At 47.4% G+C, this 17,500-nt stretch overlaps 1 protein-coding gene across 4 annotated transcripts in view; it reads right to left on the bottom strand.

Moving 5' to 3' along the window:
• Positions 1–17,500, bottom strand: part of LOC135510301 (diacylglycerol kinase delta-like) — an 85,049-nt gene that overhangs the window by 51,066 nt on the left and 16,483 nt on the right. Inside the window, exon 1 of one of the 4 annotated variants that reach the window (XM_064931116.1) lies at positions 1–34. This exon is cut by the window's left edge and continues 1,014 nt beyond it. The exons of the other annotated variants lie outside the window; for them this stretch is intronic. The gene's annotated coding sequence lies outside the window, so the exon portion shown is untranslated. Of the gene's footprint in view, positions 35–17,500 lie in introns of those variants that run through there. 4 annotated transcript variants of the gene reach the window in all.

Raw genomic sequence — 17,500 nt, 5'->3', positions numbered from 1 at the left:
CTGTGTTGATCTAAACTGTTTCTACATACTTCCTCTTTCGCTCAGGGCCTGATCCTAAGCCACTCCCACTCAGGTGTGTAAGAGGACACACCTTTTCCAGGAAGACATGCAGGTCTGTCTGTCTGTCTGCCCGCCCGCCCGCCCACCCGCCTGCCTGCCTGCCTGTCTGTCTGTGTCTGTCTGTCTACCCTCCCCCTTTCACTCTCTGTGTCACACACACACACACCCCAGGTGTTTATTCAGGTGGGAGGGGAGACCAGAGCTAAAAATAGAACTGGTTGCCCCTGTTCGACTGGTTGAGCAGGAACACTCAGACAGCCTCATCCTGGCGATGACATCACTGGTGTGTCTGACCCACCAGTGACGACAGGTCTCATACAGAATAGGATGTGTGCCAGCCTAGTTCCACTTCGTGTGTGTGTGTGTGTACGTGTGTGTGTGTGTGCGGTGTATATACACGTGTGTGTGGTGTGTATACGTGTGTGTGTGTGTGTACGTGTCTGTGTACGTGTGTGTATGTATGGTGTGTGTGTGTATGGTGTGTGTACGTGTGTGTGTGTGTGTGTGTGTTTACGTGTGTGTGTGTGTGTGTGTGTGTGGTGTATGGTGTGTGTGTACGTGTGCACCTCCACCATCTCTCCCCCTCCTCCACCATCTCTCCCTCCCCTTCTCCATCTCTCCCCCTCCATCTCTCCCCCTCCATCTCTCTCCCTCCCCCTCCTCCACCATCTCTCCCCCTCCATCTCTCCCCCTCCCCCTCAATCTCTCCCCCTCCCCTTCTCCATCTCTCTCCCCCTCCATCTCTCTCCCTCCCCCTCCATCTCCCCCCCCTCCTCCATCTCTCTCCCTCCATCTCTCCCCCTCCCCCTCAATCTCTCCCCCTCCCCTTCTCCATCTCTCTCCCCCTCCATCTCTCTCCCTCCCCCTCCATCTCCCCCCCTCCTCCATCTCTCTCCCCCTCCATCTCTCCCCCTCCATCTCCCCCCCCTCCTCCATCTCTCTCCCCCTCCTCCTCCTCCATCTCTCCCCCTCCTCCATCTCTCTCCCCCTCCTCCATCTCTCTCCCCCTCCTCCATCTCTCTCCCCCTCCTCCATCTCTCCCCCTCCTCCATCTCTCCCCCTCCTCCATCTCTCCCCCCTCCTCCTCCTCCTCCTCCATCTCTCCCCCCCTCCTCCTCCTCCTCCATCTCCCCTCCATCTCTCTCCCTCCATCTCTCTCCCCCTCCTCCTCCTCCTCCTCCTCCTCCTCCTCCTCCATCTCTCTCCCCCTCCTCCTCCATCTCTCTCTCCCTCCTCCTCCATCTCTCTCTCCCTCCTCCTCCATCTCCATCTCTCCCCCTCCTCCATCTCTCTCCCCCCTCCTCCTCCTCCATCTCTCCCCCTCCATCTCTCTCCCCCTCCATCTCCATCTCTCCCCTTCTCCATCTCTCCCCCCTCCATCTCTCTCCCCCTCCTCCATCTCTCTCCCCCTCCTCCATCTCCCCTCCTCCATCTCTCTCCCCCCTCCTCCATCTCTCCTCCCTCCTCCTCCTCCCTCCTCCTCCTCCATCTCTCCCCCTCCTCCATCTCCATCTCTCTCCCCCTCCTCCATCTCCATCTCTCCCCCTCCTCCATCTCCATCTCTCTCCCCCTCCTCCATCTCCATCCCCCTCCTCCATCTCCATCTCTCTCCCCCTCCTCCATCTCCATCTCTCTCCCCTCCTCCATCTCCATCTCTCCCCCTCCATCTCCATCTCTACCCCCTCCATCTCTCTCCCCCCCTCCTCCATCTCTCTCCCCTCCTCCTCCATCTCTCTCCCCTCCATCTCTCTCCCCCTCCTCCTCCTCCTCCATCTCTCTCCCCCTCCTCCTCCTCCATCTCTCTCCCCCCTCCTCCATCTCCATCTCTCCCCCCTCCTCCATCTCTCTCCCCCCCTCCTCCATCTCTCTCCTCCTCCTCCTCCTCCTCTCTCCCCTCCATCTCTCTCCCCTCCATCTCTCTCCCCCTCCATCTCTCTCCCCCTCCTCCTCCATCTCTCTCCTCCATCTCTCTCCCCCTCCTCCTCCATCTCTCTCCCCATCTCTCTCCCCCTCCTCCTCCATCTCTCTCCCCCTCCATCTCTCTCCCCCTCCATCTCTCCCTCCTCCTCCTCCATATCTCTCCCTCCCCCTCCATCTCTCTCCCCCTCCTCCATCTCTCTCCCCCTCCTCCATCTCCCTCCCCCCTCCTCCATCTCCCTCCCCCTCCTCCATCTCCCTCCCCCTCCTCCATCTCTCTCCCCTCCTCCTCCTCCATCTCTCCCCCTCCCTCCATCTCTCCCCCTCCCTCCATCTCTCTCTCTCCCCCTCCATCTCTCTCTCCCCCTCCATCTCCCCCTCCATCTCCCCCTCCATCTCCCCCTCCATCTCTCTCTCCCCCTCCATCTCTCTCTCCCCCTCCATCTCCCCCTCCCTCCATCTCTCTCCCCCTCCATCTCCCCCTCCATCTCTCTCCCCCTCCATCTCCCCCTCCATCTCTCTCCCCCCCTCCATCTCTCTCCCCCTCCATCTCTCTCCCCCCTCCATCTCTCTCCCCCCCTCCATCTCTCTCTCTCTCTCTCTCCCCCTCCATCTCTCTCTCTCTTCAACTCTTTCACAATCCAGAGAATCTCATCTTTCTTTAGTGAATCCTAACTTCCACTTAAATCACAATAGGCAAATTTCACTGTGCGATTAATTGAAGTCAAATGGAGTCTAAGTGACATTGTGACATTCTGATTCCATTGGAATTCAATGACTTTTTGACAGCATCCCCTTTGTTTTAAAGGCCCAGTGTTTAACATTTACACCCTATGAAGATAGGAAAAATACTGTGAAAATGATGATAATGTTCTTTTAGTGTAAAGAGCTGTTTGAAAAGACCACCTGAAACTTCTGCCTGTTTTGGCCTGCCTGGTGACATCACCATGCCATAAATGAGTTAACAGACCAATCAGAAAGAGTTTGAAAAATGTCCGCCAATAACAGTTAGTATTCTGTTTTTTCCCCTGCAAAATTCTTGCTTGAGAAATCCTCTTTGCTAAGAAGCCATCCATCCATCAGAGGACAAAAATAAACACGTCCTTTTACAGCTTTTTCTTTTGTTGTTACATGTACATTCTACACACAAGGCACTTAATAGACATATATAATATATATATATAACAGTTATTTAACTACGCAAGTCAAAACAAATTGTTATTTACAATGTCGGTCTACCGGGGAACAGTGGGTTAACTGCCTTGTTCAGGGGAACAGTGGGTTAACTGCCTTGTTCAGGGGAACAGTGGGTTAACTGCCTTGTTCAGGGGAACAGTGGGTTAACTGCCTTGCTCAGGAGAACAGTGGGTTAACTGCCTTGCTCAGGAGAACAGCGGGTTAACTGCCTTGCTCAGGAGAACAGCGGGTTAACTGCCTTGCTCAGGAGAACAGCGGGTTAACTGCCTTGCTCAGGAGAACAGCGGGTTAACTGCCTTGTTCAGGGGAACAGTGGGTTAACTGCCTTGTTCAGGGGAACAGTGGGTTAACTGCCTTGTTCAGGGGAACAGTGGGTTAACTGCCTTGTTCAGGGGAACAGTGGGTTAACTGCCTTGCTCAGGGGAACAGTGGGTTAACTGCCTTGTTCAGGGGAACAGTGGGTTAACTGCCTTGTTCAGGGGAACAGTGGGTTAACTGCCTTGTTCAGGGGAACAGTGGGTTAACTGCCTTGTTCAGGGGAACAGAGGGTTAACTGCCTTGCTCAGGAGAACAGAGGGTTAACTGCCTTGCTCAGGAGAACAGTGGGTTAACTGCCTTGTTCAGGGGAACAGTGGGTTAACTGCCTTGTTCAGGGGAACAGTGGGTTAACTGCCTTGCTCAGGAGAACAGTGGGTTAACTGCCTGTTCAGGGGCAGAATGACAGATTTACCTTTCATTTACAGGCACAACGTTTTAACCACTAAGCTACCTGCCATATATACATATGTATATACACACACACACACACACACACACACATTTTTAGTCATTATTATTAGTCCTTTGTTGACATAGTCCCAAAATGTTTTGCTTGTCAGTAATCAAGTTTTCAAGAACTGTACTTTTCAAAGTACAGAAATCTGATTTAGCAACATATGGAGCTGCGTTATTCATCATGAGACACCCTTTATTCAAGAGCATGTTGTGTCGTAACAGTTGATGTCAAATAGGGTCTAAGCTACAATATTATTCAAATGTTTCAGACAATTGGTTAAAAAAAAAATGAAATTTGTATTTATTTGTAAAAAAGTCAAGAAATTATTAAATCGTTTGAGAACCCCGTTTGCTTGAATTATATTAATGTCAACCGTTTATATTTTCCAGTTTCTCGGGTACAAAAAGTCACTTTTTGAGCACTTCTACAATGGGCAAATATGTATGGAAGGTTTTGTTCAAATTAAAAAGTGATTTACCCCTCAGTAGAAGTATATGTTAGAATTCAATCCTCGAGGTGGAACACATTGTCTGCCTGATTTCTCTTTCTCCCCGTTTCTCCAGAAGAGGGCAACAATGGTCTGACAGAACCTTAAGGCTGAACGAGGCCAAGAAAGAGAGAGAAAGAGAGAAAGAAAGAGAAAGAAAGAGAAAGAAAGAGAGAAAGAAAGAGAGAAAGAGAGAAAAAACAAAACAAAAAACAGACCACACAGAGCCCCTGGACACATTTAGAGCTAACCAAATTATTAGAAAGGAAAAAGACAATAATTTGACTGTAAAGAATCAACCATAAAACAGAGCAGAGATAGAGAGACGGAGAGACAGAGATGACATGACATTTGTAATATCTTTAATGTTTTGAAACTTCTGTATGTGTAATGTTTACTGTTAATTTTTATTGTTTATTTCACTTTTGTATATTATCTACATCACTTGCTTTGGTAATGTTAACACATGTTTCCCAAGCTAATAAAGCCCATTGAATTGAATTGACAGACAGAGAGAGAGACAGAGAGAATCTACCTTACTTGCTTTGGCAATGTTAACACATGTTTCCCATGCCAATAAAGCCCTTGAATTGAATTGAATTGAGAGAGACAGAGAGAGAAACAGAGAGAAACAGAGAGAGAGAGAGAGAGAGATTACACAGATCCACAAAGAATTCGAAAAAAAATCAAATTTTGAAAAACTCCCATATCTACTGGGTGAAATTCCACAGTGTGCCATCAGAGCAGCAAGATTTGTGACCTGTTGCCACAAGAAAAGGGCAACCAGTGAAGAACACGCACCATTGTAAATACAACCCATATCTATGAGACAGAGAGAGAGACAGGGAGAGGAGAGAGAGAGAGACAGGGAGAGGAGAGAGAGAGACAGGGAGAGGAGAGAGAGAGAAGACAGAGAGAGAGAGAGAGAGAGAGACAGAGAGAGAGAGAGACACACAGAGAGAGACAGAGACACAGAGAGAGAGACAGAGAGAGACACAGAGAGAGACACAGAGAGGAGAGAGAGACGGAGAGAGAGAGAGAGAGAGAGAGAGACCGAGAGAGAGACAGACCGAGAGAGAGAGACAGACAGACCGAGAGAGAGAGACAGACAGACCGAGAGAGACAGACAGACCGAGAGAGACAGACAGACAGACCGAGAGAGACAGACAGACCGAGAGAGAGAGAGAGAGACAGAGAGGAGACAGAGGGGAGACAGAGGGGAGACAGAGGGGAGACAGAGAGGAGACAGAGAGGAGACAGAGAGGAGACAGAGAGGAGAGACAGAGAGACAGAGAGAAGTGCAGTTATTTGTATTTGTCAGATACATCATCACTTTAACCCTTCACACACAGTGAGAAGGTCCACGACCATCCAGTGGCATGCAGAGTTGCCATGGTGACAAAAAAATAAAAATAATAAATAAAATAACTTAGCCCACAACTGGGCAGAAGTGCGCGCACCCACACCCACACACACACGCTCCTGACCAGCACCCTTCCTTCTACAACACAGTCAAAGTTTCTCACAATTGAAAAGGAAATGGTTGTTTCCTGTGTCATTTTTAGATGTTGATGTAACACATTTAGACCTACTGTGTGTGACTGCGACCACATCCACCTAGCTTATTATCACACAGACACAGAGAACCATACATCACCGCTGTCTTCTCATCTACTCATTCAGACCCCTTCCCAGTTTTTGTACATTTTGTTACGTTAGCCTTATTCTAAAATGGTTTAAATAAAATAAATTCCTCAATCTACACACACACACACACACACACACAATACCACATAACAAAAAAAACATTGAAAAAAGGTTTAGAAATGGTTGCAAATTTATGAAAAAGTATTTACAAAAAAAAACTAAAAACACATAGTATTCATCATATCCATAAGTATACAGACCCTTTGTTATGAGACTCAGAATTGAGTCTGTTTCCATTGATCATCCTTGAGATGTTTCTACAACTTGATTGGAGTCCACCTGTGGTAAATTCAATTGATTGGACATGATTTGGAAAGGCAAACACCTGTCTATATTAGAGGTCGACTGATTAATCGGAATGGCCGATTTAAAGTTTTCATAACAATCGGAAATCGGTATTTTTGAGCGCCAATTTTGCCCCCCCCACCCCAATTTTTTTTTTTTTAATACCTTTATTTAACTAGGCAAGTCAGTTAAGAACACATTCTCATTTTCAATGACGGCCCTGGGAACAGTGGGTTAACTGCCTTGTTCAGGGGTAGAATGACAGATTTTTACCTTGTCAGCTCGGGGATTCAATCTTGCAACCTTATAGTTAACTAGTCCAACGCTCTAACCACCTGCCTCTCATTGCTTTCCACGAGGAGACTGCCTGTTACGTGAATGCAGTAGAAGCCAAGGTAAGTTGCTATCTGGCATTAAACTTAATCATAATCACTAGTTATAACTACACAAGGTTCATGATATTACTCGTTTATCTACCGTGTCCTGCTATAATCGATGCAACGCTGGGGGATGATTTAACAAAAGCACATTTCCGAAAGAAATCACAATCGTTGGACGACTGTACCCAACCATAAACACCACCACCGTGTACCCAGCCATAAACACCACCACCACCGTGTACCCAGCCATAAACACCACCACCACCGTGTACCCAGCCATAAACACCACCACCACCGTGTACCCAACCATAAACACCACCACCACCGTGTACCCAACCATAAACACCACCACCACCGTGTACCCAACCATAAACACCACCACCACCGTGTACCCAACCATAAACACCACCACCACCGTGTACCCAACCATAAACACCACCACCACCGTGTACCCAACCATAAACACCACCACCACCGTGTACCCAACCATAAACACCACCACCACCGTGTACCCAACCATAAACACCACCACCACCGTGTACCCAGCCATAAACACCACCACCACCGTGTACCCAACCATAAACACCACCACCACCGTGTACCCAACCATAAACACCACCACCACCGTGTACCCAACCATAAACACCACCACCACCGTGTACCCAACCATAAACACCACCACCACCGTGTACCCAACCATAAACACCACCACCACCGTGTACCCAACCATAAACACCACCACCACCGTGTACCCAACCATAAACACCACCACCACCACCACCGTGTACCCAACCATAAACACCACCACCACCACCACCGTGTACCCAACCATAAACACCACCACCGTGTACCCAACCATAAACACCACCACCGTGTACCCAACCATAAACACCACCACCGTGTACCCAACCATAAACACCAACGTGTACCTAACCATAAACACCACCACCGTGTACCCAACCATAAACACCACCACCGTGTACCCAACCATAAACACCACCACCGTGTACCCAACCATAAACACCACCACCGTGTACCCAACCATAAACACCAACGTGTACCTAACCATAAACACCAAGGCCTTTCTTAAAATCAATACACAGGAGTATATATTTTTAAACCTGCATATTTAGCTAAAAGAAATCCAGGTTAGCAGGCAATATTAACCAGGTGAAATTGTGTCACTTCTCTTGCATTCATTGCACGCAGAGTCAGGGTATATGCAACAGTGTGGGCTGGCTGGCTCATTGCCAACTAATTTTCCAGAATTTTACAACATTGAAGGTTGTGCAATGTAACAAGAATATTTAGACTTAGGGATGCCATCCGTTAGATAAAATATCGAACAGTTCCGTATTTTACTGAAATAATAAATGTTTTGTTTTCTGCGTTTTGCCAGCAGCTCTTCGGAAGCACCGCGCTGTTTATAACTTTAAGCCTATCAGCCTAATGGCTGGTGTAACCAATGTGAAATGGCTAACTAGTTAGCTGGGTGTGCGCTAATAGTGTTTCAAACGTCACTCGCTCTAAGACTTGGAGTAGTTACCCGTGGCTTTGTGGAGCGATGGGTAACGCTGCTTCGAGTGTGACTGTTGTCGAGGGGTTCCTGGTTCGAGCCCAGGTAGGGGCGAGGAGAGGGACGGAAGCTATACTGTTACACTGGCAATACTAAAGTGCCTATAAGAACATCCAATAGTCAAAAGTATATGGAATACAAATGTTAGAGAGAAATAGTCCTATAAATACTATATTAACTACAACCTAAAACCTCTTACCTGGGAATATTGAAGTCTCATGTTAAAAGGAACCACCAGCTCAGAGACAGGATTGTGTCCAGGCACAGATCTGGGGAAGGGTCCCTAAAAGATTCTGCAGCATTGAAGGTCCCCAAGAACACAGTGGCCTCCATCATTCTTCAGAGGAAGAAGTCTGGAACCACCAAGACTCTTCCTAGAGCTGGTCGATCAGCCAAACTGAGCAATCGGGGGAGAAGGGCCTTGTTCAGGGAGGTGACCAAGAACCCGATGGTCACTCGGACAGAGCTTGAGAGTTCCTCTGTGGAGGTGGGAGAACCTTCCAGAAGGAAAACCATCTCTGCAGCACTCCACCAATCAGGCCTTTATGGTAGAGTGGCCAGACGGAAGCCACTACTCAGTAAAAGGCACATGACAGCCTGCTTGGATTTTGCCAAAAGTCCCCGAAAGCAGTCTCAGACTATGAAATACAAGATTCTCTGGTCTGATGAAACCAAGATCGAACTCTTTGGCCTGAATGTCAAGCGTCACTGTGGGGATGTTATTAAGCGGCATGCACTGGGAGACTAGTCAGGATTGAGGGAAAATGAGGCAGAGTACAGAGAGATCCTTGAGGAACATCTGGGCCAGAGCGCTCAGGACTATTTATATGACCTTTATTTGACCTTTATTTGACCTTTATTTGACCTTTATTTGACCTTTATTTGACCTTTATTTGACCAGGTAGTCTAGTTGAGAACAACTTCTCATTTACAACTGCGACCTGGCCAAGATAAAGCAAAGCAGTTCGACAAAAACAACAATAAAGAGTTACACATGGAATAAACAAACATACAGTCAATAACACAATAGAAAAATCAATATACAGTGTGTGCAAATGAGGTAAGATAAGGAAAGGCAATAAATAGGCCATAGTGGCGAAATAATTACAATTTAGGAATTAAAAACACTGGAGTGATAGATGTGCAGAACTTGATCGAACATCTCTGGAGAGACCCGAAAATAGCTGTGCAGAGGGACCAGGGACCTCACGATACGTACTGAATTACCAGGGCCCTCACGATACGTACTGAATTACCAGGGCCCTCACGATACGTACTGAATTCAGTCCCAGAATGGTACTTTTTGGCATCTTTTTAGTTCAATATTAATATTACATTATATATTTCTTCATGGCAAAATGTTTCAGACAGCCATGTATGCAGAAATGAATGAATTATACAATCAATTCTACTTTGTTTTTAACCAATTCAACTACTCTGAACAAAAATATAAAGACGCAACATGCAACAAGTTCAACGATTTTACTGAGTTACAGTTCATATAATGAAATAAATTCTTTAGGCCCTGATCTCTGGACTTCACATGACTGGGTAGCGGCGTAGCCATTGGTGGACCTGGAGGGCATGGGCCCGCCCACATGGGGGCATGGGCCCGCCCACATGGGGGCATGGGCCCGCCCACTAGTTTTTCCCCACAAAAGGACTTTATTACAGACAGAAATACTCCTCAGTTTCATCAGCTGCCCGGGTGGCTGGTCTCAGACCATCCCGCAGGTGAAGACGCTGGATGTGGAGGTCCTGGGTTGCCGTGGTTACAGGTGGTCTGTGGTTGTGAGGCCGGGTTGAACGTACTTCCAAATTCTCTAAAACAACGTTGGAGGCGGCTCATGGTAAAGAAATTAACATTACATTTTTGGTCAACAGCTCTGATGGACATTCCTGCAGTCAGCATGCCAATTACACACTCCCTCAAAACCTGAGACATCTGTGGCAAATTCACTTTTAACAAGACACACTTAAATGTATTCCAGGTGACTACCTCATGAAGCTGGTTGAGAGAATGCCAAGAGTGTGCAAAGTTGTCATCAAGGCAAAGGTTGGCTACTTAGAAGAATCTCAAATCTCAAATCTATTTAGATTTGTTTATCACTTTTTTGGTTCCTACCTGATTCCATATGTGTTATTTCATAGTTTTGATAACTTCACTATTATTCTGCCATGTTGAAAATAGTACAAATAAAGAAAACCTGGAATGAGAAGTTGTGTCCAAACTTTGGACCGGTACTGTATGTTTAAAATAAAAATAAAAAACACAATGTTCAAATAAGAGAGTATGATGTAGGCTTGTTGTAATGAAGAAAAAAAAACTTCCGAGTCCTTCTCTCTTGTCATACCCAATAGTGAAATGTTGTCTCTCTGAGGGTGCCATGTGTGAGTGGTTCGCTCTCCCATGCAAATGAAGTCTCTCTCTCTCTCTCTCAAATGGTCTGTAGCTGTTAAGTTACAATAAAAGAGTCTGCCATACATTTCCAGCTGATTCTATAGCGTTGTTATAGTAGAGATAAATCCCACTCAGTGATCCAGGCTCTTCCTGTATGTCTCCCGAAAAATAACAGGCTGATTTGCATACGTGTCACATGTAAGCAGCAACAGATAGGGTTAGCATAGAAAATAACAGGCTTTGATACACACACACACACACACACACAGAACACATATTTGTCTAACAAAATGAGGTTCTAAAAATAACTGAGCTCACAGGAGACGGTGAGACAAGCTCAAGTGGTTGTGTGTGTGTGTGTGTGTGTGTGGATTGGCTCTTCCTTCCTTGTGGGGGAACTACAATCCCCAAATGTCCCCACAAGGAAAGTAAAACCAGGACAATTCTCCCTCGTGGGGACATTTCCCTCGTCCCCTTGAGGACGAAGGCTATTTTAAGCTTAGGGGTTAGGAGCCAGGGTTACAATTAGGGTTAATGGTTAGGAGCCAGGGTTAGGGGTTAGGAGCTAAAGTTAGGGTTAGGAGAGAGAGAGAGGGTAAGGGTTTAGGGGTTAGGAGCTAGGGTTAGGAGAGAGAGAGAGGGTAAGGATTTAGGGGTTAGGAGCCAGGGTAAGGGTTAGCAGAGAGAAAGGGTTAGGGGTTAGGGTTAGGAGAGAGAGAGGGTTAGGGTTTAGGGTTAGGAGAGGGTTAGGGTTTAGTGGTTAGGGTTAGGAGAGAGAGAGGGTAAGGGTTTAGGGTTAGGAGAGAGAGAGGGTAAGGGTTTAGGGTTAGGAGAGAGAGAGGGTTAGTGGTTTAGGGTTAGGAGAGAGAGAGGGTAAGGGTTAGGAGAGAGAGACGGTTAGGGTTTAGGGTTAGGAGAGAGAGAGGGTAAGGGTTAGGGTTAGGAGAGAGAGAGGGTTAGTGGTTAGGGTTAGGAGAGAGAGAGGGTAAGGGTTAGGAGAGAGAGAGGGTTAGGGTTAGGAGAGAGAGAGGGTTAGGGTTTAGGGTGAGGAGAGAGAGAGGGTTAGTGGTCAGGGTTAGGAGAGAGAGGGTAAGGGTTAGGAGAGAGAGGGTAAGGGATAGGAGAGAGAGAGGGTAAGGGTTTAGGGTTAGGAGAGAGAGAGGGTAAGGGTTAGGAGAGAGAGGGTAAGGGTTAGTGGTTAGGAGAGAGAGAGAGGGTAAGGGTTTAGGGTTAGGAGAGAGAGAGAGCGTAAGGGTTTAGGGTTAGGAGAGAGAGAGGGTTAGGGGTTATGGGTTAGCAGAGAGAAAGGGTTAGGGGTTAGGGTTAGGAGAGAGAGAGGGTAAGGGTTTAGGGGTTACGGGTTAGGAGAGAAAGAGGGTTAGGGGTTATGGGTTAGCAGAGAGAGAGGGTTAGGGGTTATGGGTTAGCAGAGAGAGGGGGTTAGGGTTAGGAGAGAGAGAGGGTAAGGGTTTAGTGGTTAGGGTTAGGAGATAGGAGAGAGAGGGGGTTAGGGTTAGGAGAGAGAGGGTTAGGGGTTAGGAGAGAGAGAGGGTTAGGGGTTAGGGTTAGGAGCTAGGAGAGAGAGAGTGTTAGGGTTACGGGTTAGGGTTCGGGTTAGGGGTTAGGAGCTAGGAGAGAGAGGGGGTTAGGGGTAGGAGCTAGGAGAGAGAGAGGGTTAGGTTTAGGAGCTAGGAGAGAGAGGGTTAGGGTTCGGGTTAGGAGCTAGGAGAGAGAGGGGGTTAGGGTTAGGAGCTAGGAGAGAGGGGTTAGGGGTTAGGGTTAGGAGCAAGGAGAGAGAGGGTTAGGAGCTAGGAGAGAGAGGGTTAGGGGTTTGGGTTAGGAGCTAGGAGAGAGAGGGTTAGGGGTTAGGGTTAGGAGCTAGGAGAGAGAGAGGGTTAGGGTTAGGAGCTAGGAGAGAGAGAGTTAGGGGTTAGGGAAAATAAGATTTAGAATGGAAATTAATTTGAGGTCGCAACGAGGATAGAAGAACAGAACATGTGGATGTGTGTGAGTGTGTGAGTGTGTGATTGTGGGTAATAGGGAAATTCTTATGGCTGAGTGTATTTATAACTCTGAAAGTAAACAAAGACTGGATGACTGTAAATCATTGGGCGGAGAGGAGTTGGACCGCGTGTAAGTGTGTGTTTGTGTGTGCGGTATTTAATCTGAGACTGACTTTTCCTCCCTCCTTCTCCTCCTTCTTTCACTCCCGCTCGGTTTCTCTCTCTCGCTCGCGCTATCCCTCCTCTCTCCTCGTCCCTCTCTGTTTCTCGCTCTCGCTATCCCTCCTCTCTCCTCGTCCCTCTCTGTTTCTCTCTCTCGCTCTCGCTATCCCTCCTCTCTCCTCGTCCCTCTCTGTTTCTCTCTCTCGCTCTCGCTATCCCTCCTCTCTCCTCGTCCCTCTCTGTTTCTCTCTCTCGCTATCCCTCCTCTCTCCTCGTCCCTCTCTGTTTCTCTCGCTCTATCCCTCCTCTCTCCTCGTCCCTCTCTGTTTCTCTCGCTCTATCCCTCCTCTCTCCTCGTCCCTCTCTGTTTCTCTCGCTCTCGCTATCCCTCCTCGTCTCTCTCTCTCTCTCTCTCTCTCTCTCTCTCTCTCTCTCTCTCTCTCTCTCTCTCTCTCTCTCTCTCTCTCTCTATCCCTCGTCTCTCTCTCTCTCTCTGTTTCTCTCGCTCTCCCTCTCGCTATCCCTCGTCTCTCTCTCTCTCTCTCTCTCTCGCTCTCTCGCTCTCTCGCTCTCTCTCTCTCTCGCTCTCTCGCTCTCTCGCTCTCTCGCTCTCCCTCTCGCTATCCCTCCTCGTCTCTCTCTCTCTCTCTCTCTCTCTCTCTCTCCTCGTCCATCTCTGTTTCTCTCGCTCTCTCTCGCTATCCCTCCTCTCTCCTCGTCCCTCTCCGTTTCTCTCTCTCGCTATCCCTCCTCTCTCCTCGTCCCTCTCCGTTTCTCTCTCGCTATCCCTCCTCTCTCCTCGTCCCTCTCCGTTTCTCTCTCGCTATCCCTCCTCTCTCCTCGTCCCTCTCTGTTTCTCTCTCTCGCTATCCCTCCTCGTCACTCTCTGTTTCTCTCTCTCGCTATCCCTCCTCGTCCCTCTCTGTTTCTCTCTCTCGCTATCCCTCCTCGTCCCTCTCTGTTTCTCTCTCTCGCTATCCCTCCTCGTCCCCCTCTGTTTCTCTCTCTCGCTATCCCTCCTCGTCCCCCTGTTTCTCTCTCTCGCTATCCCTCCTCGTCCCCCTCTGTTTCTCTCTCTCGCTATCCCTCCTCTCTCCTCGTCCCTCTCTCTTTTCCTGGCAATCAGTTGGCTGCCAGATTCACACACACACAGTAATGTTTTGAGGGCATGCATGGGAATGTGTGTGTGCACCTCTGCAGCCCTCACGCAACAGACTGAGGGGGTGTGAAGAGCACAATGTTACCGAAGGAGCGAGAGACAGAGAGACAATGACAGAGAGACAGAGAGAGTGAGCGAGATAACGAGCCAGAGAGAGAGCGAGCGCGAGATAGCGAGCCAGAGAGAAAGAGAGAGAGAGAGGGGGGAGAGAGCGAGAGAGAGAGGGGGGAGAGAGCGAGAGAGAGAGGGGGAGAGAGCGAGAGAGAGAGGGGGAGAGAGCGAGAGAGAGAGAGGGGGAGAGAGCGAGAGAGAGAGAGGGGAGAGAGCGAGAGAGAGAGGGGGGAGAGAGCGAGAGAGAGAGGGGAGAGAGCGAGAGAGAGAGGGAGAGAGCGAGAGAGAGGGGGAGAGAGCGAGAGAGAGAGAGGGAGAGGGCGAGAGAGCGAGAGAGAGCGGGAGAGAGCGAGAGAGAGAGAGGGGGAGAGGGTCGAGAGTGCGAGAGGGGGAGAGGGTCGAGAGAGCGAGAGAGAGGGGGTCGAGAGCGAGAGAGAGGGGGTCGAGAGCAAGGGGGGTCGAGAGCGAGAGAGAGGGGGTCGAGAGCGAGAGAGAGGGGGAGAGGGTCGAGAGCGAGAGAGGGGGGAGAGGGTCGAGAGCGAGAGGGTCGAGAGCGAGAGGGTCGAGAGAGGGGGGAGAGAGCGAGAGAGAGTGGGGGAGAGAGCGCGAGAGAGAGGGGGGAGAGAGCGAGAGAGAGAGTGGGGAGAGAGCGAGAGAGAGTGGGGAGAGAGCGAGAGAGAGAGTGGGGGAGAGAGCGAGAGAGAGGGGGAGAGAGCGAGAGAGAGGGGGGAGAGAGCGAGAGGGGGAGAGAGCGAGAGAGAGAGGGGGAGAGAGCGAGAGAGAGAGGGGGAGAGAGCGAGAGAGAGAGGGGGAGAGAGCGAGAGAGAGAGGGGGGAGAGAGCGAGAGAGAGAGCGGGGAGAGAGCGAGAGAGAGCGAGAGAGAGAGTGGGGGGAGAGAGCGAGAGAGAGAGCGGGGGAGAGAGCGGGGAGAGAGCGAGAGAGAGAGTGGGGGAGAGAGCGAGAGAGAGAGTGGGGGAGAGAGCGAGAGAGAGGGGGAGGAGAAAGCGGGAGAGAGGGGGAGTGAGAAAGCGGGAGAGAGGGGGAGCGAGAAAGCGAGAGAGAGGGGGGGGGGAGAGCGAGAGAGAGGGGGGGGGGGAGAGTGAGAGCCCGATACATTTAAATCCGACTGGGTTAAGTTAAGGCATTGAACTGAAATTGTAATCAGCATTGTATGGCTTGCAGAATCTTATCTATTTTTGCAAACTTTTTATTGAAATTGATTGTGGTAAATTCATTTATATTTTTTGAGATATGAATACCAAGTATGTCTACTTCACAATCCCCCCCCCATTTTATTGGTCAACTACAAGTAATGTCTTTTAACAATCCAATACATAATATGGTACACTTGTCATAATTCGGTTTTAATCCACAGGCGCTAGAAAAGTGATCAAGATCTTCAAATGAGAATGTACAGGGATCCAGATTGCGGACCTAAGAAATAAGTGATGAGTCATTGACAATTTTTGTTTTTATCCCTTGGATTTCTAACCCCTTGATATTCCTCTTGGATCTAATTTTAAATAGCTAGCATTTCAATGGCCATAATAAATAGATATGGAGACAATGAACAACCTTGTTTTGCTCCTCTAAAAAGCTCAATAGGTCAATTTACTAGTTTACACCTGGGGTTGCTGTACATAACTTTAACCCATTGTATAAGAGATTCACTGAAATGAAAGTACTCCAAGCATCTATATATAAATTCTAGTCGTACTTTATCAAATGCCTTTGTAAAATCTGCTATGAAGACCAGGTCTGGTATGTTTGATGTTCCATAATGTTCAGTTGTTTCAAGTAATTGTTGTATATTATCTCCAATATATCATCCATGTAAAAAACCTGTCTGATCAGAATGAACAATATCTAGTTAAAACATTTTTTTAAACTAGATATGTGCTATGCATTTCACCAGGATTTTTGCCTTACCACATTGAAGTGTAAGAGCCCTCCAGTTTTTAAATTGGTGCCATTTTACATCCAATTTGCATTCTTTTTTTGTAATACATTACACTTGATCGTTCTTGAATAAGTACCTCCATTTCTTTTTGATTCTCCTCTAACCTATTGATTCTCCTCTAACCTATTGATTCTCCTCTAACCTATTGATTCTCCTCTAACCTATTGATTCTCCTCTAACCTATTGATTCTCCTCTAACCTATTGATTCTCCTCTAACCTATTGATTCTCCTCTAACCTATTGATTCTCCTCTAACCTATTGATTCTCCTCTAACCTATTGATTCTCCTCTAACCTATTGATTCTCCTCTAACCTATTGATTCTCCTCTAACCTATTGATTCTCCTCTAACCTATTGATTCTCTAGTACAGTTTCTTGTACCATCTACATGCTCTTTTACTTCCTCTATAGCCTTTTTTTTAGTCTAATCTCTTTTGACCAAAATTGATTGTGTTTTAAAGATTATTATTGAATTGCATCGCCTCTAATGGCACATTTAAAGGGGATCTGCTGTGCCTATGTTATGCCGAAAACTCTAAATTATTTTGTCTTTGTTAAGAACAAATTGACATCCAGTAGGCTTTGATAAAATGTCCCCGTCCACGTGGACATTCTGTAAGAGTGATATGGAGGCCAATTAGATGGTGGTCCAATCACATTCAGACTCCTATTAATACTTATGATGCATGAATGAGACCAGGAAGTAATCAAGACAGCTAGCTTGATAAAGCCTCCTCCATGTATATCTCACTAGGTCAGGTTATTTCAGTATCCATTATCCACTAGTTCTAATGTATCCAAGATATTTGTGATCTGGGGCGTCAGGGTAGCCTAGTGGTTAGAGCGTTGGACTAGTAACAGAAAGGTTGCAAGTTCAAATCCCCGAGCTGACAAGGTACAAAATCTGTCGTTCTGCCCCTGAACAGGCAGTTAACCCACTGTTCCTAGGCCGTCATTGAAAATAAGAATTTGTTCTTAACTGACTTGCCTAGTAAAATAAAAGGTAAAAAAAAAAAATCTCAAGTGAAATAGTTTGTAGTGTGATTTATTTTATGGTCCATAGGAGGTATTTAAAACCGTATTATAATCTCCCACCATACTAATAGATCCATTCGTTGATTGTGAGCTCAATAGATTATTATACAGTACCAGTCAAACATTTGGACACACCTATTCATTCAAGGGATTTTCATTTTTTTTTTTTTTACTATTTTCTACATTGTACAATAATAGTGAAGAAAACAAAACTATGAAATAACACATACAGAATCATGTAGTAACCAAAAACATGTTAAATATATTTTAGGCTTGAGATTCTTC

Source organism: Oncorhynchus masou, chromosome 23, assembly GCF_036934945.1.
Source record: "Oncorhynchus masou masou isolate Uvic2021 chromosome 23, UVic_Omas_1.1, whole genome shotgun sequence".
Classification (NCBI taxonomy): domain Eukaryota; kingdom Metazoa; phylum Chordata; class Actinopteri; order Salmoniformes; family Salmonidae; genus Oncorhynchus; species Oncorhynchus masou.
The sequence above is the reverse complement of the archived record's forward strand: the minus strand, read 5'-3'. Positions and strand labels throughout refer to the sequence as shown.